Here is a 25,887-nt window from a genome sequence, read left to right as displayed (position 1 = left end):
GTTAGTACCAAACAACACATCTGTCTTGATGTGTTCCTTAACACTTGATTTAAGCTTTTTTTTTTTTTAGTTTGAATAAATATGACTGTCTAGGTTGGATTATAAACCCAGCTAGTTTATTGTGCTGATTTTGTATTGGTTTATTCATTGTGAGAAAAATCAGATATTGCAGTAAGAGACCCCATTAGTGCCCCTGCAGTGAAAGTGTCTATATTTGAAGAATGGCTAAGATACAAAGCAAAGTAATTAAAAAAAACAGGACTTTAGGAATTGGTGTTCTGGTGGACATTAGAAAGGGTTGGATAATTTACTTTTGGGGAATATTCAGTCTCACTGAATAGGATAAGATGGCCTTCCAGATCACTGGGAGGACTGTTAATTGAGAGTCTAAGAACCAAGACTGAAATGTATGTTCATCTTATTTATGTACAAGTTTTTGCACTGATAGCACTGCATGCTAACATGGCTGTAAACCCATTATCAGAATGGTCTGTTTCTTCCCTGATGCATAAAGTATTTCGCTTCTACGATTCCCATTAGTGTTAATGGCACTTATGTGTGTGCATGTGCAGGTGTGTGATACATGCGCATATTTATTTTCATTCCACCTTTCCATCTAATCAAAGTTCACAAGGTGGCAAACATAAAAAACATTGAAACAATTCAAATACAGTTCAAATATAAAATTCAATTAAAACACATTTTAAAAAAAATTAGGAGGAGAGAAAAATGTTATCAGAGGTATGCCGAATGAAACACAAAGCTCTTGACCTGCTGGTGAAAAACACTGATAGAGGTAGACGGACAAATCTCTCTGGGGAGGGAGTTCTAGCCTTTTGGTGCCCTGATGCCGAACACCCTTTCCTGGGTTGCTATCAATCTAGTCTCAAATGGTGGGGTCAACTGAAACAGGTTCTCTGAGGATATCCAGGGTGAATGGGTAAGTTTGTATGTGAGAAGATGGTCCTTAAGATATAGTGGTTCCAGCCTGTACTAGGCTTTATAGCTCAGTGTACAATACTTTAAATAACAGTGCCTTGAATTGAGCCCAGGAGTAAACCGGAAGACAATATAGGTGAAACAGGAGTGAAGTGATATTGTCCCCACAATGTGCTTCAGACAGGACTCTGGCTGCAGCATTCTATGTCAACTCAAGGGCAGCTCCAGAGCACATTGCAGTAACCTAATCTAGATGTTACAGGGCATGCAGCACAGTAACAAGATTTTTTCTGTCCAGAAAGGGCCAAAGCTGGTGAAAGGGATTCCTGCTGCCACCTGTTTCTCCAACTGCAGCCCATAGTCCAGGACTACCCAGATTATAGAACCTGTTCTTTTAAGGAGAGTGCATTATAATATATAACAAAATATAACCCATTTCCCAAGTCAGATTTCCCCCCATCAGTAGCACCTATGTTTTGTTGGGATTAGGTTTCAGCTTGTTAGCCCTCATCCATTCCAAAATTACCTTCAGGCACCTGTTCGTAGTTTCCACAGCCTCACTGAGATCTGCTGGTAGCATGAGATAAAGCTGAATGTCATCTGCATGTTGGAGGCTGCTCAGCCTAAATCTCTGTATGATCTCTCCTAGTTGCTTTATTCAGATGTTGGAAACATGGGGAAGAAGATGAAATTTTGGAGAACCTCATAAGTCAAAAGCCAAGAGACAGCAGTACCCCCCACACACACACTGAAACCTACTTTGATGGTCGGACCAGAAACACTGCAGAACAGTGTTTCCTAGTCTCAGTCCCAAAAGGTAATCCAGAAGTTTGCCATAATCACTGGTACTGAAAGCCACCGAGAGGTCCAGGAGAATTAACGGGGTTACACTCCCACTATCCATCTCTTGGTACATGTCATTCAGTAGGGTAACCAAGTCTGTCTCGGTCTCAGAACCAGTCCTGAAACCAGAATGGAACAGATCTAAACCATCTGCTTCATTCAGGAATTTATAAAGTTGGCTAGCCACTATTCGTTCAGTCACCTTGCTCAAGAATAATACATTTGAGAGTGGACTGTAGTCATTCAGCTCTTACCACTAGATACAGATTCTGAAACCCAGCAGACAGGACATCAAGTCTGGAGGATAGAATTCCAGTAGGCTATCATGACACCACCTCCCTGCCTGCCAGGCCTATGCTGATATATCAGTGAGTACCCTGGGGGACACAGTTAACACCTCCCTCCTCCCCCAACCAAAGCTCAGTGATATATGCCAGGTCAGCTCCATCATCCAGAATCAAATTTTGGATGTCTGCTACTTTATCTGTAACTGACCTGCCATTCAAGAGCAAGACGATAAAGCCTGGTGGGATGTGGATATAATCACCAGCATAGCCTTTCTAGAAGAGGAACCAGAAGAAGCAACAGCATGCAAATGTCTGATGCTCCTTCCCCTTTCCCCGCCTATTCACTGATGACTTTATCTTCTCCCTACCCCACACAAGACAGACTATTATCTTTCAAACAGTAAAATAAGAGCCAGTCCCTCCCAACCCAAGCACTCATCAGAATGTTTTCAAGACATACATGTAAATACCACACACCTACCAATTTGTTCTCAACCCATGTGGTCTATTTCCCAGACTTTTGTACAAGAAAAACATAGTAAAATGGTTGACTCTGGTGGCCCACCTGTTGTTCTATCATCCTTACTACTGAAGAAGAGCTCCACAGGTTTCAATAGCTTGGAATAACCTAAACTGCTGAAACTGATTTAAAATTCCCCCACTCTAGTCTGTCCTCTTTATTTGACAGCTGCTCACCTGAATAGTAAATAGGTTTTGGCCTGCATGGAAAGGTTCCTATGGCAAGGTTCTCCCAAGTCTTATCATTACTACTTTCCACAAATTTTCCATTCTTTCAGTATGGTAAATACTGGGCACACAAGGAAAAAGCCTCTCAAGACATATTTTAGGGAGTGTCTGTTCCCATAATAAAATCCTTCCTTCTTAAAGATTTGCCTCAAAGCCTTGCACAGGTTTTCTGCATCTAAAAGCATACATTATCATGAATATGGCCAGGAACATAGGGGAATAGTTACTAGTCATGACCAAAAAGATTATGGATGGGTCTGCTAGCAATGCAGCTGGCTTAATCTCTCAACCTAAACATGCTAAAAAGGGAGTCAAGAGAGCTAGACTTGCATAGACTTGGAGAGGGGCAAGAAAAAATAATAGTATTTTGTAGAATAGTAACCATTTAACCCTATATCAAGGAAGGCCCAGCTGCAGAAGAAAATGGCAAGAAAATCCACCTTCATAAAAGTGAAGATATACTGTATTTGCCGGCGTATAAGATGACTGAGCGTATAAGACGATCCTCCAACATTTCCATTCAAAATATAGAGTTTGTTACATTACATTACAGTACTATGGGCCACTATGGGCAGCTATGTCTTTCCCAACTGAAGTGCACCCGGCATATAGGATGACCCCCCCCCCCCCCCACTTGGAGGCATGTTTTTCAGTGAAAAAAAGTAGTCTTATACGCCAGCAAATACTGTAATTCAAATTCTGGTTGAGGATCAACAGCTATTCTTAAGTATAAGAAACTTGTAATCACTATTTTAAAATGGAATTATGATAAAAAGTAACAATAATGACATAACAGGTTTTTATATATTTTAAGATATTCAAGAATAGTTAACTTTGGATACTGTTTGAAGTTATAAGATAATTACTTAGCTAGGAATGTGACCCTTATCAAGTGGGACAGCTAGCTAGTTTTAGAAGATGATTTAAAAAAAACGTATAAATATGGGAAGCTGAATTGTTTAGGTGCTTCTTCTTAGAAGTTGGGGGGGGGGCTCATACATTTTGTATAATTGAGTTTTCATTTTGTTTTACTGATCACGGAATGGTGTTTATTAGTGAGGTTTTACAGTTTTATGAGTTGTTTATGACTTGTTCATTTAATGATGCCGACTTTATCATCTGTAACATAATATAAAATGCAACTGAGGTTGTGGGAGGAGTACAGATAGACTCAACACCTACTAGATTGGCTGTCCATCCAACAAATGGCCAATCAGGTAGGCTGTCCCACCCCTGACCTCCTCCTCCTCCAACATCTTTCACCAGGAAGAAGTGCCAGGCTGCTTAACTGGCCACAGTCCAGAAAGTGAGTCAGCCAGTGAACTGGAGCTGGGATGGAGGAAGGCCCCAACTCCAAGATTAATCACCTCCATGTGGCTTCCGCGCCAGCACTCCACCCCACCCCACCCCAAGCAACCCCGCCATGGCCTTGCCAGCCCTCGGTGGGGCCTGCCCGGGTTAGGGAGAAGGAAAGGATACCTTGCTAGTGCTCCACTCAAACCCAAGCTGCCCTGCCATGGCCTTGACAGCCCTCGATGGCAGGAAGGCCCCACAAGCACTCCCCACCCCCAGTAGTTCCACTGCAGCCTTGCCAGGCCTTGGTGCTGCCTGTCCGGGTTGAAGAGGAAAGAAGGCCCTGTCAGTGTTTCCCCCAGCAGCACTGCTGCTCCCTCACCAGGCCTCGACACGGCCTACCCAGGTTGAGGGGAAGGAATGCCCCACCAATGCTCTTCCCTGCCTCCAGGAGCTCTGCTGCAGCCTTGCCAGGCCTTGATGGGCCCTGTCCCAGTCGGGGGGGGGGAGGCCTTGACAGCACTCCTCTGCCCCCAGCAGGCCTGCTGTAGCCTCGCCAGGTGGGGCCTGCTGTAGCCTCACCAGGTGGGGCCTGCTGAAGCCTCATCAGGTGGGGCCTGCTGAAGTTGGGGAGGAAGGAAGGTCCCACCAGCACTCCACCCCCAGCAGCCCTGCTGTGGCCTCACTGGGCTTTGACAGGTCAGGGGGGGAGGAAGGCCTTGCTAGCATCCCCCCCACAGCAGTCCCTCTGTACCCTCACCAGGCATCGGTGTGGCCTGCCCAGGTCGGTGGGGAGGAGGAAGGCCCTGCCATTGCTCTCCCTACCCACAGCTGTCCTGCCTCTGCCTCTCAAGGCCTTGGCAAGGCCTGCCTGGGTCAGGGTAGAGAAAGAAATGCCCCTCTAACACTCCCCTTGCCCCACACAGCCCTGCCATGATCTTGCCAGGCCTTGCCAGGGCCTGCCTGGGATGGGGGGGGGGGCAGGAAGGACTGGCCAGCACTTTCCCCCACCCCAAACAGCCTTATCATAGCCTTGCCAGGTTTTGGCAATGCCTGCCCTGCTGGGGGGGGGGGGGGGGAGGAAGAGAGGTTCCCCAGCGGTTGGATAGGGAGTGGCTACTTTCCTCCCTTCTCCTCTCTTTCTCTCTTTTTCCCTTCCTTTTTCTTTCTTTCTGTTTTGTCCTATGTGTCATTTTGCCTTTCTTTTTTATCTGCCTTCCTTCCTTATCCCATTCCTTCCCACCTCCTGCTTTCCCCTTTCCTTTCCTTTCCTTTCCTTTCCTTCCCTCACTTCCTAGTGCCTGTTGTATTCTTGGGTACAATGGACTTTGCCCCTAGTTTCAGTATAAAAAGCAATGTGCACATTTTATGAATGTGCAAAACATTGTCTAGTGTTTATACAGTTCTGTTTTGTCAAGTATAGCACTTTTAAAGTTGATTTCATTATGAAACAGCCTGATTAAAAGGCACAATTCAGTAATAAGTCTTCATTTGTGGCTTCTTTATGAAAATTAATGCAGACTGTCATATTTCTTAGTTTGTTGAAGATCTGGACTCAAACTAGAGTGAGATGGTCAATATACACAGGAGATTCTTGAAACAGCAGAAGGGCTGAAGAAACAGAAATAGAAACAGATGGGAATGACATCGGAAGGCATTTTCTACTTTATAATTGAGCCAAAACAGACTCCTTCCAATGGGATTTTTCCTTACTGACTGGGATGACATCTGGGTCAGGCCCTATGCCCCCCTCCCTCCTAAAGGAATGGCTAAAACATCTGTTGTATTCAATTAACATTACTGTATTCAGTATTGGCTTTCTGGCCTATCCTATATTACTGCCTGTCAGGAATGCTATTTCTTGTGAAACACCAACCAGTACCTCAAAAGCTTATTATATTTCTTAATTTGTATTATTTTTCCATAAAAGTTTCATCTAAAGGCTAGCCAAGAGCTCCTTTCTGTTTCTTCTGATTTTTATTTCTATAAGAAAAAATTAAATATAAAAAAGCATTTAGGAGTTTCATGACAATTCGTGAAGAATTTCCTATTCCCAAATAATGATTTTCACTAATCTAATTCTTAAGGTGCGTCTGGAATCTGGATTCTCTCTCTGGCCATGTTGTTTGTGAATGTGCACATGGATTCCTTTTTACCTTATTATTAAGAAGACAGGAGGAGAATAGATGCTTTCAAATTATGGTGTTGGAGATGAATGCTGCGAATACCATGGACAGCCAAAGTTACCAACAAGATAGTTTTAGAGAGGAGCAAACCAACTATGTCATTAGAAAGGAAGATATTACTGCTGAAGCTCACTTACTTTGGACACATCATGCGATCAAACTTGTTAGAAAAATCATTAATGCTTGGCATGGTCAGCAGCAAAAGGAAACATGATTGCCACAGGATCCACTGGCTCGGCACGATCAAAGCCGATACAGGGATGACGATGAACCAACTGAAAGAGGTGGTCATTGACAGAGACATGTGACAAAGACTTTCCTATAGAATTGCTGAGGGTCAGACACGACTGAACGGATAACATCACATCAATATGGTTAATCATATATATTTAGACACTGGTATATATGTTATAGGAGCCTCTTGTGGCGCAGAGTGGTAAGGCAGCCGCCTGAAAGCTTTGCTCATGAGGTTGGGAGTTCAATCCCAGCAGCCGGCTCAAGGTCAACTCAGCCTTCCATCCTTCCGAGGTCGGTAAAATGAGTACCCAGCTTGCTGGGGGGTAAACGGTAATGACTGGGGAAGGCACTGGCAAACCACCCCGTATTGAGTCTGCCATGAAAACGCTAGAGGGCGTCACCCCAAGGGTCAGACATGACTCGGTGCTTGCACAGGGGATACCTTTACCTTTACCTTTTTATATATGTTATATAAATCATAATACAAATACACCTACACACCTACACACATACAGTTTTACTAACTCTTCTTTCATTTTCTATATTATTCTCAATGTATTTTCAGGGTCATATTTTTTTTGTAATCTCTCTTCTTTTATGACTTTTTAATTTACATACCCTGCCTTTCTCCCTAATCAGTGTCCCAAAGCAATTACATTGTCATCCTATCCTCCATTTTATACACACAACAACCCAGTGAGGTAGGCTAGGCTGAGAGCATGCGACTGGCCCAGGGTCACCCATCAAGCTTCCATGACAGACTGGGTATTTGAATCTAAGTCTCCAAGGCTCAAGTCTATTCACTACACCACATGGGCTCTCTAATGTCTGTGCTTGTATAATTTATCTGTCATATATGTGATATGCATCATTTGTTGTACAATATTCCACGTTAATTTTTAAATCTTAAAAAACAAAGCATAAGAATGAGAAGAAAACTGAAAAAAGGTTGTTTTTGCTGGACATTCAGAAAGAACAGAATAAACGGATGCAACCTGGATGAATGATTTCATCCCATGCCAGAAGCTCTTTTCTTTAGCCATCTCGATTAAATTTATGAGGGAACGGTTATGCTGTAATTGGTGCCGTGCTGCCACATAATGTAAAGTGCTATGTACATTTAAAACTTGCAAATAGTCCTTGAATTCTATATTCACACTAATAAGAGTTCATCTTCATGGTGGCGAAAATGAGTTTCAGAATGACAGCCAAAGGCCATGTATGGTTGACATGGTGTTTTCTGTACTGGTCAGATCCTGCAGTCATTAGATGAGTGAAACCTGTAGTGAAGTTCCGAATAACTAAATTGCAGTGGACTGTAGAAAAGATTGTGACATTTCATCTATTGTACATATGCTCTGTTTTAAACCCTATCTTTCACATTTTAATCAGACTTCCACACTAGAAAAATGCTCAGGTTGGTATTCTCAATAATTGAAAGAAGCAGCAACAAGAATTTGTAGCTCAGAGAGATGACATTTTTTATTAGAAATAAGCTTCTTAGATTCAAGTATCGAAACAAAAATACTAAAGAAATAATATAGGAAGAAACAATGCCTTTTCTATATTGCAAGACTACTAAATACATTGTAAAACCTCTTGCTGGCAGAACTTGTCAGTTCATAAACAAGAGATAGCACTGTTAATTGGAAATGTTCAGAAAACAAGCTTTGGGGTAACCCCCCCCTCCCCAATTGTCTATTTTCAAATGAACTACTGCATAGCAGGCACTCCATTAACATTATTTAGTAAGTAATATGAATTTTCTCTGTTAGAATTCTGAGACTTTTTACATAAACACAATTGCCTGATCAATTTACCTTGATTGATCTCTTCACTTACCTACAAGTTGAGTGCCTTATCAAATTGCTCCAATGCCTTCTGTCAAAATTCATCTTGAGTGCCATACTGAGCAGCTTTGCATCTGTGCAGTAGAGAAGAAGAGATGTTTTTTTGTATTCTGCTATTTTACTACTTCAAGGCATCTGAGAGCAGCCTACAATCACCTTCCCTTGCTCTCCCCACAACTGGCACTCCAGGTTAGAGGCTACCACTCTTAACTGCTACACCTCACTGGAAGAAAATGGCAAACCATCTTTGCTTCTCATTTGCTTTGAAAGCCCTTTGATGGAGTTGCCATATGTCAGTTCCAATTTGAGAGCACTTAACACACACATTCACGAGTGGGACAACTACAGTTTCCATGAGATCATGAATGATGTAGTGGTTAGAGTATTGAACTATGATCTGGAAGACATGAGTTCCAATCCCCATTCTGCCATGGAAGCTTGATGAGTGATCTTGGACTAATCATTTATTCTGTAGTTGGTCTAACTCACAGGGTTGCATGTACTGGGCCAAGGATATGATATTATCATGCAACTCAAAGAATTTGGAGTTGGGTAGAGTTGGGACAGAGGTAGGCATAAAAATACAGAGACTTCCAGACCAAGAACGAATTCATACAGGTGGAAGGAGTATATGGTACAGGCCTTCCTGGTAAGGTAGGATTATTCTGCTTGAGCATTTCACTGCAGAGATGGAGGGGAAGGGGAACCATTCCAGGTTGCAGGAAGAGGTTGGTTAAGCATTCCAAATGCTCAAAGCATTAGAGCTGCAAGACAGGGGACATGTTTGGTGTTTTTAAGTATTTAATAGGAGGAAGGCAGGGAATGGTTCCTGTTAGCAGCAGAGGATAGAACCTGCCATAATGGGTTTAAACTATGCGTAGAACAGTACTGGCTAGACACCAGGAAAAATGTTTCACAGTCAGAGTAGTTCAGTAGTGGAATTGGCTGCCTAAGAGGATGGTGATCTCCCCCTCACTGATGGTCTTTATTCAGCAGCTGGACAGATATGTATCATGGATGCTTTAGGCTGATCCTGCCTTGAGCAGGGGGTTGAACTAGATGGCCTATATCAGGGGTAGTCAACCTGTGGTCCTCCAGATGTTCATGGACTACAATTCCCATGAGCCCCTGCCAGAAAATGCTGGCAGGGGCTCATGGGAATTATAGTCCATGGACATCTGGAGGACCACAGGTTGACTACCTCTGGCTTATATAACCCCTTCCAACTCAAGGATTCATGGTGCTTTCACATTGTATTCATGGATTCACTTACTGTACTAGAGGATGAGAAGCAGCATTTCTGGAAAACAGAAGAAGTGATAGGCATTCCACAAGAAGACTTCAGTAAGATCACATTGGGAACACAGAGGTTTTATTTTGGTTACCCAAGTGCAAGAACAATACATTTCATCCACCTGATGAGACAAGATGATCAAATATGATATATAATCTGGGAAATATGAGCAGGGAATGAGGCATCCTTTGAAAAGGATCTTTGGTCCCTTTCTATCTATCTATATTAGGATCCATTATCATTAAAATATAGGTCATATTGGCTGGATTTTATATTTTGTTGCATCATTATCTTTTACCCGATTACAAAAGTGCTCAGTGTTCTTACATTCAAAAGTCATCCATATTAGCACCTTATAAACTCTATCCTTAATTTTCTTAATGAGTTCCTTTGCTACAGTGTGTCTGTGGTAGACTAACTAGCTAAGTCAGCAAAGCAAAGCATGTCTACTGTATATGTTTCCTAATACTTGCACTTCCAGTACCATAGGGATTGCACTAGCAAAGCAATATAAATGGCCTTACTTGAAACTAGATAATATCTGATACTGATTTCCTTTAAATATAATTACATTCTTTTGACCATTGCTCCTTGAACAATTGTAAATAACAAATGATGAATGCAGTATTTGATACTTGAGCATCTGCTATAAGTAGATAAAAACAGGTGAACACACACACATACACAGACACACACAATCTTGCAAGCAATTTGTTTGGTGTCTTTCCATTCTGGGTTGGTTTCTCTCTGGTGGCAGTGTTTCCTGATCATGTCCTACTGAGCAACTGCATGCTGTATTCATATTAAAATGGCCTTAATCTTATCAAAGTGATCACACTATGGCCTTGAATTACTGTGCAGGGAATCCATTCATTCGTGTAGTGTCAGAGAAGGTAAGACTGGTACATAGTTACTATGCTTGATGGGCTAATTCTGATGAGACATGATTCATTCGCTTGCCAGCTGCCATGCTTGGTGACTCTCATGGGATGGGGGATAGGAGAGGAAATGGTGGTGGTGGGGCCCTCAGTCTTTAGTTTTTCTCCCTAAAATCACCTGCCTCAATACACGTTCGAAAGTGCCTTCCAAAATAATGCCATTTGTTTATATAGAGGATGATTTCTTAGAATATTTTGCCCAATTTCTGCAGTGAAGACAAAAACATATGCAACTGTTAAGTGATGACCTATTCTCTTAAAAGGCTCTTTTCTGGGAGAAATAAATCACAGACCGATAAACAAGATTCTGCAACGGGTTGTGATGCAACCACCTGCCACTGTGTTGGTGGAACAAACATAAATGGATCTTCGGAAAGGTCGCTGCCTAAGAGAGCTCTAAAATCTGTGTGATGATGGTCTTTGATACAAGGCAACACTGTAACACCTCCTTTGTTGTGACTCTCCAGTCTTCGCTTTGAAAAGCTACCTTAGGAAAAAGAATTTAACTCATCATCATAACTCCTATTGTACTGCAGACATAAAAATAGGAACTAAGGATTTAATGGTGAGAAAAGGCAGATATCTGTCCACCATGCAGCTGAAAGGAGGGGGGTGGGTGGGACTAAGGAGGTGGGAAAACATGATTTTTACATATTGATAAGCAATAACCAGCTGCTGGTACTTAATTGCCCATGATATACCGTTTTATTACAGCATATGATGCACAAATGTCTAATATTGGCTAACATCTTTTTATTCAGCTGAGCTGTCCATCATAAATGGAGCACACTTGTTAAAATCCATTAGTGATTATTCTTTTGAGCTGTTAAAAATGGCCCTGGGTGTGAACTTAGGATGAATACCTAAACATGTATAGCTGGGGAATGATGATGGGATGGGACTCGTTTTCAGCACTAATGATGAGTGCCATCATGGAACATAATGAGATGTCAAGAAACTTGGAAGGACTTAAGCAACTGACCTGAGTTATTTATTTCTCTAAGAATGGTACACACATAATGGTAAGTCTATGGCCTGGTCCTGCTACAGCAGGAAAGTGAGGTGGGAATGAAGTGGTAGAGACCTCAACTGCACAGAATGAACTGCTGTAAGTGTCAGGGATTCCATTTTTAAATGTTCATCTGAAGGAAAATCTCTCTGTAAGGAGCAAATAGCAAGGAGTAGACTGGGTTAGAAATTTTTGATATAATTTTTACTTGCAAGCAGTTTTAATGTGGGGAAATATTTATTTAAATATGAAAAGCTGACTGCTAGTACATGGAGTCTATTGGAAATGAACCAATACATTCTGATGTCTTTTGATGATCGTCCTACAAGTGTGTTGACCTGGCTTTGATGCAGTAGATGCAACAACTCTGATCCACTGAGCACAGTTTCCCCCTTCCTATCTCACAGAGCCTGAAAAACCTCCAGTCCTTTTCCTGGGAGTCACCCCAGAAACAGGATTAGGCGGTAAAGTTCGAGCTACCTTGGGAGGGTGTCGTTTGAGCTACCTTGGGAGCAGAAAGGCAGGAAAGCCATGTTCTATCCATGGGCCCATGGAAATGCTAGTCTGGATCCAAGCGAGTTCAGATCCAAAATAGTCCATAGTCTGCTGGAAAGAAATTCCCTTTACAGACAAGAGTGATATTTTTTTTACACTTCTATTTTCTTTTCTGTTAATGTTGAAGTGTTAAAAGGCTTTTAAAATTGCCAATCTAAAAAAAAGCTAAGTTACGTGCCTACAGATATTAAATCAGATATCACCTTGAAGCTTCTTCATGTAATCTTCTGTATTTGCATAGTGTATTCCAACACCCCACACCACACTAGCATATGTTAGAAAAAGAAAGTGATTGAGAGTTGCTTGATCCAGAGAGGGTCACAGCTGCAATTCTAATAGGATTTAGCCTTTCCAATGACAAACTTCTTTCAATCCGCCTTACATGAGCTGAGAACCTCTCATTCAGACATGTGCATGCAGATATAGCAGCTGCTGTTGTGGGTGATGTTGGTAGTTGCACAGACAATGCCAGGAGCCCGTGGATACATGCCAAATCATGATTTTATCCTGATCCTGGGAGATTGTTCTGTAACCAATGCATGGAGCCAGAGGTCATGGCTCAAATGTAATCAGCTGTAATGACTTAGGTAAGATTAATGAGTATGGACATAAATTAGTCAAGTCCCAACTGGAAAAAGCATCTTGTTCTCACTAGTTGAATTTCAGCACAATGCTAGGAAAATATACTACCCCATCTCTTTTAATGGATTTGAGTAGCCAAATGAAGAAGCAGGTTGGGTCTTGTGTATTATCTCATTTTGTCAGTCTAGCTCTGACTGCTACACAAAGATCAGCACTACCATGGCAAAAATCCCACACAATTATTAATTAAAGCCTGACCTTGTCACTGCTTTATGGAGGATAAATGTAACACCAGCAAGAAAAAAATTGGACTATGATAATGTTTCCGCATCATTTTACTGAAAGAGATAATGCTAATTCTACCTCAATGGCTTACCAATACATTAGAAAGCAAATTATTCTTATACAATGCTCTTTAAGAAAGTAGAACTCCAATGTACTTCCATGAAATCATAGCCATCCCCAGGCATTAGTTAATTTACGCCTGTGAATTACCAAATGAAATTGCTATCACCTCATGTTTTTCCATGATCACCAATCCATGTTCCACTTACTGTATCATTTTTAAGGAACTGAGTTCATCCCCTCGCCCCATTTCTTCTTTCCATATAGAACATGAACAAAACATCTGGATCCAACTCAGTTTCACGTGGATATTAGACTTCTTAACCTTTCTACATATCTCATTTTACTTTGCAGTAGTTTCCCCATGGAATCATTACATTTTAGTGGTCATTCATATATACTTGTATGTCACTCATCAGAATATGGCATTCTTTGATAATTCTGGTTTCACTTGGAGGATTTCTAAAATGAAAGGATCATATTTTGCGGCATCTTCTTCTATTCATTAGTATCTGATGGATCAGCTTTTCCACATACTAACATCCTCTTGCTGCTCGGGGCCTTTCTGACTCTTTTGGTGGCCAAATGTTTCTGCTACCTGCTGGATCAATTGTGGGGACCTCATCTAGCTCAGTCTCTGCTTGAGTGGACTGGGACCCAGTACCCAATGTGTGGCTGGGAACTGTCTGGATGATTGCAGATTGGCCCACCCCCAAGTCAGCCCTGAAGCAGCCTGTCCAATGACTTTCCCCGGGTTAGGGACTGCTGGTGTAGCATGCCTTTGTTGAGGCTGGCAGTCCCCCAGAGGCAGATGTAGGGTTGGAAGTGCCAACTTCAGACAAAAGCTTTTGTCCAGTGTTCCAGGGCTAGAGGGAGCAAAAGTGGATGGGCACAAAGGAACCACCTTATATGGGCATAGGTGCCTCATCTCCGCCCAGCCCAGCCCCCCACTGACACTGGCCAGTGTGCACAATCAAGGCCCCATGTTGGCCTGTGTCATCCTTTTCTGTGGCCTCGCTCCTCCGTTGCCGCAATCACATGGCCAACAATGAGGTGAGGCTACGTTTCTTGTCTTGAGAACTGGTATGGTGAAGAGAAATTAATCAGAAATGACGAAGAGAGAGGATTCTTAATGTATCAGTTGCACTTTGGAGACACCAGGTAATCTTGAACTCCAAAATTTGGGATGGAAATATCACTTCTCATCATTCAAAAGCTCACAGTCAAATATGACAACTGACTTTTCTGAATACATAGGCCTTGGGCCATAAAATTTAGTTGTACAGTGTTTATCGAAATGTTTTCTCCTAGGTATGCTTCCCCAAAAAAGAGGAGGGGGTTGCCTTACGCATACAACTTACAGATATGTCTAATGATTGTTTTGTATAACATTTTTAATGGCATCATCTTACATTTAGGCTTGTCTTCCTTTCAAATAAATATGATATGTAATTCCCATGCTAACTGGTTCCTCTGGTTTCATCAAGATTTAAGTAAGACATTTTCTTTGGGCCAGGACTGTGCATTTACAATATAAGAACTTCATGTGTATTGTTTGTGCACAAAACCAACAGGCTTGCACATCCTAACTCTGGTGTTTAGAGATATATTATCTCTGAACATGAAGTTCAATTTAGCTATTGTGGCAGGAATTATTGATAAATATCCTCTGTGAATGGGCCCACTTAAAAAAAAAAAGCCACCTATGCTCACGCTAATCAGCCGATCTTGGCAGGAGTTAGTGTCACACGCTAATTATTCAGTAATTTTGCATTAGGTCCAGACTAAATTTTCTGTCAGGGGAATGGAACTTTCCTGCCTCCCCCCCCCCCCCAATCACCTACTGCAACCCGCTGATGTCCAGGAAGTGCTTCTTCTGAGTGACTGGGATTCCTAAGATATCTGAGTGGAGGGGGAGGGCAGTCTGTAGATAGAAGAAAGAATCATTGGGAATTGCTGATCTCGTCCAACCCTGTATAATGTGTGGAGAACTAATCTTTGGTATTATTTCTATAGTGGCTAAGGTAGCTCAGAGACTGCTTGCCATTTGCCAGCAGCACTTTGAGCTAGATTTTCAATCCATTTGTACTCTTTTGAAAACTCATGTCCTTTTTGAGCAAGTATGCTTGAAGAACCGGAGCAAATCCTTATTTTGAGCCACACATACATCATCAGCATTTCCACTGGTGCTTGTTAGAGCACATTTTGGACAATGTTAACATGATTTCAAATATTCAGGACAAGCAAGGTTCCTGCTTTAAGTCCTTAGGAGAAGCTAAAAAGACGATTAACAAGCTGAGTCCATAAAAAACATCTGTTCCAGTCATGCTGCTGGTTTTTTATTAGTCCTTCAAATCCATTGCAAAGATCTCTAGAGCAAGAAAAATGCTCTAGTGTGGAGTGCAATTTCCAATTTCTAACCTGATTTTGTTGATTCATACATATGCATAACCAGAGTGCTCTTCCTGAATACAAAGACCAGTCCCCCTCCTCCCCTTTTGGGGCTGTACTTTGTTTATTTTCCTTGAAATGCCCTTGAAATTTCATTTGCTCAGTGAAACCAAACAAATAATTGCATACTAAAAGGGAAATGAACACTAGCAAGCAAAATAATTTTCAACATCAAATATTCCTCTTCAGTGGTTAACATTCACAGCGAGGAAGAAATAGCAATAAACAGCCGGCTGTGTCTTAAATGCAGTAACTAATGCCAATGTCAAAGGCATGAAGTGAAAATATCTTAGTATACGCCTTCACAGCTCAGCTCTAGCACGGTTAAATGGAATACTCCATACAACTCTAATAGGAGTCCGACTTGTCATATTTTTTCCTGATCTCTAAAGAAGAATGCCAATGTAACCATAATGTTGCTCACATCTTTTTCTAGTCACTTCATTTCACGGGACTCTGGATGGATCATTTTAAAAGGTTATGCTTTGAAAAGAAAACTGTCAGAATTTATAATTTGCTGAGCCAAAACTTTGCACAATTAGAGAGACTGTTGTCTCTTCGCTGCACACACCCTCGTTACCTCAGAGGGCAGTACAAATTAGTTATGACTAGAGCTTCTGTAATGTCCTCTGGTGTGAAAAGAAGGAGCTAAGGCGGTGCGAAGAACATTTTCTAACCTGCTGCAGCAAAGCACAGTGGGCCAAAGGCATGACTCATGTGACAACCACAGAAGTCTATGGAGTTATGGAAAGGATGAACTTGGCCCATTTTAACTTCAATGGCACTTGTTTCCCTCAGCACAACAGGCTGAGACTTCATATGGTGAGGGACAGTTTTCACCAAGTACCAAGTGTGAAATACTGTTGAAAAAAAATCCAAAAGTTTATAATTAAAATTGGCATTTCCGAATCAACTGCAGGCAGTGATTGTCTTTCTGGGAAATCGCACTTTTTACTCCTTAGCAGAAGTAATCGACAAAGGAAACGGTTATGAAGAGTGTAATCTGCTTAGCATACAAAGGAGAATTCATGTGTTAACAGTGACATTAACAGCGTTGGTACATGAAAAACATTGGGAGAGTGAAGTCTATTCCCACAACCTGAGGCCTAATGCCTCCCACCCAGTTGATGGACTGGAATGGCTGCTGCTTTCTGGAAGATATAAAAAGTATAACTCTCAATGGCCATTGCCAGGATTTCCGGACATGTGGGCTTTTGACATTGTGTTACAAGGATTATCAGTAAACATTTGACTGGTGGCAACTGAAGCTAATTCTTGTGAAAAAGGTCAACAGGAAGAGCACATGCACAGAGTGATCATCGTGAAGGTGGGGCCTTAAGTCCTCCTGGAATTACAACTGATATCCAGACTACAGAGATCAGTTTGCCTGGAAGAAATGGGAGTTTCGGGCGGACTCCATGGTATCAAATACCTTCATTATTTTTTGTCCCCAAACTCTTCCCAAGCACCGCCTTGCGATGTTGGTTGCATCATCCACTTTGAATCCCAACAAGAAAGGTTGGCTATAAAGGTTGGCTGGTGTGCTTTTGACCTGAGTATTTTCCATGAATGTCTGAGGAGTGGAGAGAGACTGAATTCTTTGGCAAATCTGATAATGTTTGGCTGATGCATCAGTGGTGAACCAGCTTGGTTGTTCAGCCACAACCGCATGATTTCTTCTCTTTCCTAAAACAACCATATAAAGAATCTTTACACTACAGCAATTGGTAGTTCTAGTTCTTAAACCATTACTACAGAGGATAAATTCTGACTCCAGTTCCTTTTGACTACATTCCATTCTACCAGCATGACAAGCTGTGGCACTCCCATGTAGATTCGCATGGCTCAGCAGGTGCACTCAAAATGCCAGTTTTAATTAGGAAGGTATATTTTTCCACATATTGTTCACAAGCCTCCTTCTTCTCATCAAATACAATCATTTTCCTTAGCACTTTGTGGAGAAAATATCTCATGTATATTCTAATTTTGACTCTACATTAGAAGCAACAGGATCAAATGATCACAGGATGCTGAATTGTCTACTTGTGTGATTGAAAGAGTGGTGACTTGAATGAAGGGATTCAAGGGATTCTTGAATGAAGTGGATTGTTTAGGGCTATCCTAATGGGGTTTGAAGCCTGATTAATGTACTGAAATGCCTTGGCTATCCTGGGGAGATAGGGAGAGTGCAATCCTATTAATCCTCCTGGATTTCTTGGTGGCTTTTCATATTATCAATCATGGATTCCTTAGACCATCTTTTGTGGTTTGGACTAGGCACCATTTTGCAATAGTTTCAGTCCTACTTCAGAGTATGGTATTAGGAAGAATGGTGCTTGACCTCTGCTTTCTGGGGTTCCACAAGATTCCATCTTGTTCCACCATGTTCTTAATGTCTAAATTAAGCCACTGGAAGAGATCATCTGGAGGTTTGTGCTGAGTTGCCACTAGTATGCAGATAATATTCAGCGGTATCTCATACTTCCAGTGGATACCAGAGACACTTTGAGACTCTGAACCAGTATCCAGAGGCAATTTTGGGACAACAGTGAAAAAACATAAGTGCTACTGGTAGTGGGAGGACCCAGGAACTGTGATTCTTCCTGTTTTGGATAGCACTCCACTTAAAAGAGCAGTTTTCATAGCCTGGTGGCCTCTGGTTGAGTCACAACCCCCCCCCCACTGCAAAGTTGCAGTTTGCTTAAAATATTGAGGCCAGGATATTGAGTTGCTAATAAGAACCATATCAGACCAGTCATTTTTCATCTACACTGACTTCCAATTTGCTTCCAGGCCCAATTCAAGGTAATAATGGGAGGACTGGCAAATACTCCGGAAGATAGAGACAGTGTTCAACGAGATCTGAACACAATGGGAAAATGGGCAAATGAGAACAAGATGCAATTTAATAAAGATAAGTGTAAAGTTCTGCATCTGGGTCACAAAAATGAAAAGCATGCCTACTGGATGGGGGATACGTTTCTAGGTAACACTGTGTGTGAACGAGACCTTGGAGTACTTGTGGATTGTAAACTAAACATGAGCAGGCAGTGTGATGCAGCGGTAAAAAAGGCGAATGCCATTTTGGGCTGTATCAACAGGGGCATCACATCAAAATCACAAGATGTCATAGTCCCATTGTATACGGCACTGGTCAGATCACACCTGGAGTACTGTGTGCAGTTCTGGAGGCCTCACTTCAAGAAGGACATAGATAAAATTGAAAGGGTACAGAGGAGAGCAACGAAGATGATCTGGGGCCAAGGGACCAAGCCCTATGAAGATAGGTTGAGGGACTTGGGAATGTTCAGCCTGGAGAAAAGGAGGTTGAGAGGGGACATGATAGCTCTCTTTAAGTATTTGAAAGGTTGTCACTTGGAGGAGGGCAGGATGCTGTTTCTGCTGGCTGCAGAGGAGAGGACACGCAGTAATGGGTTTAAACTTCAAGTACAACGATATAGGCTAGATATCCAGAAAAAAATGTTCACCTTCAGAGTAGTTCAGCAGTGGAATAGGTTGCCTAAGGAGGTGGTGAGCTCCCCCTCACTGGCAGTCTTTAAGCAAAGGTTGGATACACACTTTTCTTGGATGTTTTGGATGCTTAGGGCTGATCCTGCGTTGAGCAGGGGGTTGGACTAGATGACCTGTATGGCCCCTTCCAACTCTATGATTCTATGATTCTATGAATCTATGAATAATATTAAACTTCTAGCTTGGGGTCAGCATTTGTGAAGAACCTCCTACTCCCATATAACCGACCTGCCCACCAGTCATCTTTGGTGGCCATGCTTCAAATGCCCCCATAATCTGAGAAAAGGCCTCCTCAGTCATGGTGTCAAAACTTTGGAACTGTTTCCCCATGGAGATTCATCTGCCTCCCTCTATCACTTTCTTCAAACCATTGATAGTTTTATTTGGCCTTCCTTTGTTGACTTTTATTAGCCTTCCTCCTTGTTTTTGTGTGTTTATATTTTGTTTTGTTTTAAATATTTTATGTTTGTTTTTAAAATCCTTTTCAAAGTCTGAAATGTTTTAATGTTGGAAATGTTTTACTGTTTTCTGCCCCAGGGACACTCAACTGGCTTCTCCACTAAACATTTACTCCTTCCTATCTTTTGTATACTCTTTGCTACACTATTCTCCATAGGCAAGGGGACATGGTTACACCTTTGAACTTTTAATTTTGGGTACAGTTATATGAGTCTATCCTCTATTTCTTGATCATGTATTATTAATTAGGCCTTTAATATGGTTCTTTATTAATAGAGCAGAGTTAGTTCAGAACACGTTAGTTTACTGTAATTTATTTATTTTATTTATTAGACTAGATTGAAAGCCCATTTTAAAGATCAATAAAATGGGCGCTAGAAGGGGTGGAGGAATGGCGCGGCGATCACGAAAGGTTCTGGCGGCATGGGGCGTGCGGGTGGGGCAGCGGGCCTCAGGGAGTCAATGGCGGCAGTACTGACCTGGGCTAGGGCAGCGGGGTCCATGTGTGAGGTCGCAGGGTGGCTGTGCCGGTGTTGTGGAAGGCCGGAGGGCGTCGTCCGTGGTGTGTGTTGTGGTTGGCGTGCGGCTGACATCAGAGCAGGAGTTCAGGATGGCGGTGAATGGCGGCGGCAGCAGGCGAGCTCCGGGAGTCTCCGGGAGGCAGCGTCGACATGCGGCAAATGGCGGTGGCGGCAGGTGAGCTGCGGGAGTCTCCTGGAGGCTGCATCGACAAGAGGCTAATGGCGGCAGCGGCAGGCGAGCTCCGGGAGGCTCTGGGAGGTAGCAGCCATGTGGGGGGAAGGGCGGCGATGGTCGAGGAGTAGCGGCCAGCAGCGGCGATGGGTGGGAAGTGGCGGTGGTGAGGGAAAGCTGCAGTTGGCAGCGGCGAGCGGCCGTTTCTGGGAGGGTCGTTGGGAGTTTGGGGGGAAAGGAACAGGGACGGCGCGGTAGCGCATGTCCTTTCCAGGGCAGTTGGGAGGTAGTGCGGCTGGAAAAGAGCAGGGCCGCTGCGTCTTTGACGCTCCTTTCCCCGCATTGAGGTGTTGTGTGTGGCGGCCAAGGAGGCAATGGGGAGGCGCACTTTGCGTGCCTCCCCATTGCCTCCTTGGTCCAGGATTGACACTTGGAGGGGCGAATCAGGAGCCGCTTCGCGGCTCCTGATTCGCCCCTCCAAGTTTTTATCCCGGACAGAGCCCTCCCTAACTCCTCCCAACTTGCCCTTACTCTTTTATTTAATAACCGCGGAGTGGTTTACAGATTTTTATACTGTCCTCCCATGTGGCTCAGGGTGGTTTAAATATTTAAAATATTAAAGAAATATATTTAAAATAATTTTTAAAAATAGAAAAACAAAACAAAATTGAGCCACATGAAAGTTTTGTTGGATGTATTTGTCTACTGCTCCCTGCATATGTAGTGTATTGTAAATTCCAATGGATATCTTTGATTGGATTTCACTTCTTTGGAATGTCTAATTCTACCACACATTTAGCATGTCAGTTTATTTTACTTCTGACCGGGTGCCTTTTTTCTTGGCTGGTATCTGACAGCCTGAATACATTTCCTGTCAGTGTCTTTAAGGCTGCTTTGTAAAAGTTTTTTAAATGCTAAGTAAGCCTCTATGTCTGTATGTCATTGCTATGACTTCTATCACAAAACTTCAAATTTCAGTTATTTCATTGTTAACGACTATGGGAATGTTTAGCAATTTTAAATCAAGTGCTACAATATTCATTTTTTCCTTTTAAAGTGCAACCTCTTCCTCAACTCCTACTGTTATGCAAAATCTTCCTTCCCTGCAAAGTGTGAAATTCTGATTCTAAAGAACTGGGAACTTGAAAATAAATAACACATTGGATTTTGTCTCAGTGTTAGATAATGAATTATCCAAGCTTAATTTTAAACTACGTTTGGTCCTCAAACTTCTATTTGGTGCTAAAACTTGTCTCTAGTATATGTACAAATTAGTAACTATGAAGATCAACCCTTTTGGCACATATGTCTTATGGAATGAACTCTCACAAGATTTAGAGATAGCTTAGATGGCTCTTTAAAATATTTGACAAATTCATCAAGGATAGGTCTATCAATGGTTGTTAACCATGAGAACTAAGTAGAATCTATAGGACAAACAAAGGGTGAAGAACTTTATGCCCTGTTTCTAGGATTCTTCTAGGTGTCTGGTTGACTTCTATTGGAAACAGGATACTTGTCTAGATTGACCTTTGTTCAGAAAGATCCAATCCCAGACCGTTTCCACACAAGGATGCCCGGCCTCTCATTGTTCGTGGGTTTTAATGCTGCTTTGTATGAAACATAAACAAAGAGAACAAAGGGGCAAACCTAAACAGATGGATAAAAATCCCAATGTTTAGAAAGGCCAATTATAAATATATATATTATATATCCATGATCAAGCTTTATTGTCCACAAATGCAACCTTATTCATTCTATACCTACAATACAATTCTAGAAATCCAAGTAAATGGATGGCTATTGAATTGTCAGCTACTTAATTGTCTTTGGTGCCGAACCTGTTGAATTATTGGCCATTGGACTGTTTTGTTGAGAGTGTGTAGGGTTAGTTTTCTTTTGGACTAGTTGAATGTATTTTTTGGAAAGGTTTTTTTGCAGTGATTGTAGGTAGCTGTTTTTAAAGAAATTACATGGATGGCCAATTGAATCTTAATTAATAACACCTTGGTGCAGGATATTTTAGGGTGGGAGGAGGATGTTTTCCAGGAAAGTTTTCCTGGAAATTAGTGAATATAAAGGAAATGGTTAATTTTTTCTTTTACTTTTACTCCTTATGATTTCATTAATAGTTTGCGTAAGGGGTTTTCTTTATTTCAGCTTACATGGAGTAAACAGAGCATTGCCTTTTTCAATAAGGACAACTTGGATAAGAGACATCAGAATTAAGTAAAGTTTAAAAGGATTTTTGGCTTCATATTCTCCTTGCCTTAGTTTCAGTAAAATTATAAGCATTATAAAATTTATAATCATTTGAGTTTAATTAATCCTATTAACTTGTGTTTTCTGTAATGAATTTTTTTTTTGCATGGTGATTAACAATTGATTTTGTATATGTCTCTGGGTCACGTTTGTAATGTAATTGTTATTTATATAGAGATGTTTTGGTCCTTAATGGCAGGACCTTTTCATCAGTGACATTCCAGTTGCAATGTCTTATGTTCCTGTTTGCACCAGAGGATAGGACCTGTTGTGTTGGGTTTAAACTGCGTGTAGAATGATGTTGGCTAGATATCATGAAGATTTTTTTTCACAGTATGAGTATTGCAGCAGTGGACTTAACTTCCTAAGGAGGTGGTGTCCCCTCACTGCCCCCCTCACTGACAGTCTTCAAGCAGTAGCTGGACAGATACTTATCCTGGATTCTTTAGGCTGATTCTGCATTGAGCAGGGGGTTGGACTAGATGGTCTGTATGGCCCCTTCCAAGTCTATGATTCTATGATCCTATGATCTCAGGTGAGCCTATTGGAATTCTACAGAGGTTTCTGTCAAGTGGGGTGAAAGATAGGCTATTTCAGCCATGAGATTCATATGATTTTCTGATTTTTAGCATGTTATTGTTTTGTTGTTATGCTTTTGATAATTGGCCATACGTTTTAAGTAGATTGATATTTGTGTAAGCCACTTTGCGAGTCCTGCAACTCCAATTTGTGAAACACGTATTTTAAATAAATAATTATCCTTGCCTAATAATCATCCTTGCCTAAGTCCTGCACTAGCTGGGAGATCTTTGGGTTGATGCCTGTGGAAGGTGAAGTTTATGGGGATGTGATGCTACATCCTATGTGATTCTGCAGGAATTTCTCCACTCTCTATGGTCTTTACCACAGAGACTATGGAAGTTCCTGTACCATCACCATTGTGCTACTGTGATATGCTATTTATATAAAACTAATACAAATCTTTGTTGAAAAAATGCATTAATTGTAATGGGAAGGGATCCATTCAGCATGAAGAATGAGAAGCTGATGTGAAAATAAGACTCACAGAAGCTATATCAAAATGGAATTTTTTTGAAATGTTCTCTCATATTTTACTCTGTTGGATTGAGATCAGAAACAGAAGGGACAGTTTCATAAACTAAAGGTTTGGCAACTAGTGTTGAGGATCAGGATGCATGCCATTTGGATTGGGCCCTCATAGGAATAAAATAGTCACTCAAGATCACCTTACAATAAGTGATGTTCAGTGTCAGAACGGAAATATCAATTCTGAATTTAAATTCTGGGGTGTTTTTTTAAAAGACTTTACAAAATAAATATTTTGCCACGTGGCAGCAGTTGTGAAGTAAATATGTCCTGTTGCTCTGATCTTACATCCTGTCACATTAATGTTTCAGAGCACTCAATATAAATATTAAAACTAATAGCTTCTCTCTGCAGCGATTACTCCATCATTCCCTGAAATCATCATAAAACATTCAAAGCCTTTTAGAACATTTACACACTTGAATCTTATGGTAGAGAAAGGAGACTAAGAGAGCACAGCTTGCAAACTTAAATAATAGTGAAAAGCTGTTTATGGAATATGCTTTATTTATTCATCATTTTGAGTAAAGTTTCAGTTGGGGGGGGGCATGTGTCAAAGTATAGCCATTGAGGGAGAAGGCTGAAGTATTGCTTTTCTATATTCTGAGAATGACGGAGCGAATGAGAGAGAGAGAGACAGAGAGAGAGGTCCATGAGACTTTCAGCCTAAGGTCAATCAATCTTAGGACTGCAGGTACGTAAACAGCTAATGGATTGTAAAGACACATACTGGTGTTATGAATTTTTAACAAGTGACTCTTCACGACAGACCCCTCTATAAATCAATGATGACTTATTGACTGGATCAATTATGCAAACTTTAACACATTTAATGACAAGTAATGAACAAGTCTCTAGGGCCCGCCAGTCATCAAGGTTCTGCAGTTGTAGTTAAAACTCCTAAAGTGAAAAGGAGAGGAGCAGTTCTTCTGACATTAAAAACCCCTGAAGATATCCTGAAGTGAAAACAATTGATAGCATTTCCTTCTGTGCATATGTAAGTGTGGAATAAGACTTCTCCAAACAATTGGATACTTCATGAGCATATGCTTTTTGGCATGTATGGTGTAGGAGTAAGAGTGCTGATCTAGGACTGCAGAAAACTCTCACATACTCTGTGTTATAAAAAACAGAAACCAGAAAAGAATGTGTTTTCACACTTATTCTTCATAGCTGTACCCCACAATGAAACACATGAAATCAGATGTCAAAAAGACCCTTGTATACAGACGCTAACTAGATTTTCCAGCAAACCTGGGGGACTCCCAAGTTTGCAGAAAAATCTTAAAAAATCATAAAGTTTAAAGTCCCCCCAAAGTAGCACTTACCCCTGGCCATTGGTGGCAGCACCAGGGCTCCACACTGGGTCCCACAGTGGTGGCTGCACAGTACAGGGTTCTGTGCTAGAACCACACTGGGCCTGCTGGGGGCACAGTCCAGGGTTCTGCACTGGCCCAATGGTCGCTTTGCTCCCTGGCAGACTCACTGGATATCCAGTCATCAGTGTAGCCTATGGGGGGAAACCTGCCTATAAGTATTGTGGGCCTATATTCATTCTGTCTATATTGAATCCTTCTCTTGTGTCCTTCCTTTATTTTATGTGCCCACCCTTCTTGTAAGAAGTTCTTGTGTCCTGAAAGTCTCTCTGCTACTGGAAGGACTACAATTAGTTGGTGCTGCTTTAAAAATCCTGTTGTAGTAAACCAGACTTTCTCAACCATGGTTTCATGAAACCCTGGGGTTTCTTGACAGCCCTGGAAGGGTTTCTCAAATGGGTGGGATTTAATTTTTATACATTTTTAAAAAAATGTTAAATCTTTATCAAGTGATAAAGAGGATGCCATATAGAGGATGGAGCAGAGTTGTTCTCTCTTGCCCCAGAGGGACGGACTAGAACTAATGGGGTGAAATTAATTCAAAAGAAGTTCCGTCTAAACATCAGGAAGAAGTTCCTGACAGTTAGAGCAGTTTCTCAGTGGAACAGGCTTCCTCGGGAGGTGGTGTGTTCTCCATCTTTGGAGATTTTTAAACAGAAGCTGGATAGCCATCTGACAGAGAGGCTGATTCTGTGAAGGTTCAAGGGGTTGGCAGGTTACAGTGGATGAGTGATAGGGTTGTGAGTGTCCTGCATAGTGCAGGGGGTTGGACTAGATGACCCATGAGGTCTCTTCCAACTCTATGATTCTATGATTATATAATCTGACCATATATTGTAATGTTAACTTGCCCCTGATCAATGATGGGCCTGGAGGCGGTGGGAAGGAGAGGGGCTCCAGGTT

The 25,887-nt window shown here is 41.7% G+C and overlaps 1 long non-coding RNA gene across 8 annotated transcripts in view; it reads right to left on the bottom strand.

Moving 5' to 3' along the window:
* The window catches only part of LOC143835445 (uncharacterized), an 86,269-nt gene that overhangs the window by 47,302 nt on the left and 13,080 nt on the right, over nucleotides 1-25,887 (bottom strand). For 6 of the 8 annotated variants that reach the window (XR_013230143.1, XR_013230147.1, XR_013230146.1 and 3 more), the window contains exons 2-3: nucleotides 9,656-9,797; nucleotides 8,375-8,456 (exon numbers count right to left, since the gene is read on the bottom strand). This is a non-coding gene — a long non-coding RNA (uncharacterized LOC143835445). The remainder of the gene's footprint in view (nucleotides 1-8,374; nucleotides 8,457-9,655; nucleotides 9,798-25,887) is intronic. The other 2 variants (XR_013230144.1, XR_013230150.1) reach the window with 1 other exon arrangement.

This window comes from Paroedura picta, chromosome 4 (assembly GCF_049243985.1).
Source record: "Paroedura picta isolate Pp20150507F chromosome 4, Ppicta_v3.0, whole genome shotgun sequence".
In the NCBI taxonomy this organism is placed as follows: domain Eukaryota; kingdom Metazoa; phylum Chordata; class Lepidosauria; order Squamata; family Gekkonidae; genus Paroedura; species Paroedura picta.
The sequence above is the reverse complement of the archived record's forward strand: the minus strand, read 5'-3'. Positions and strand labels throughout refer to the sequence as shown.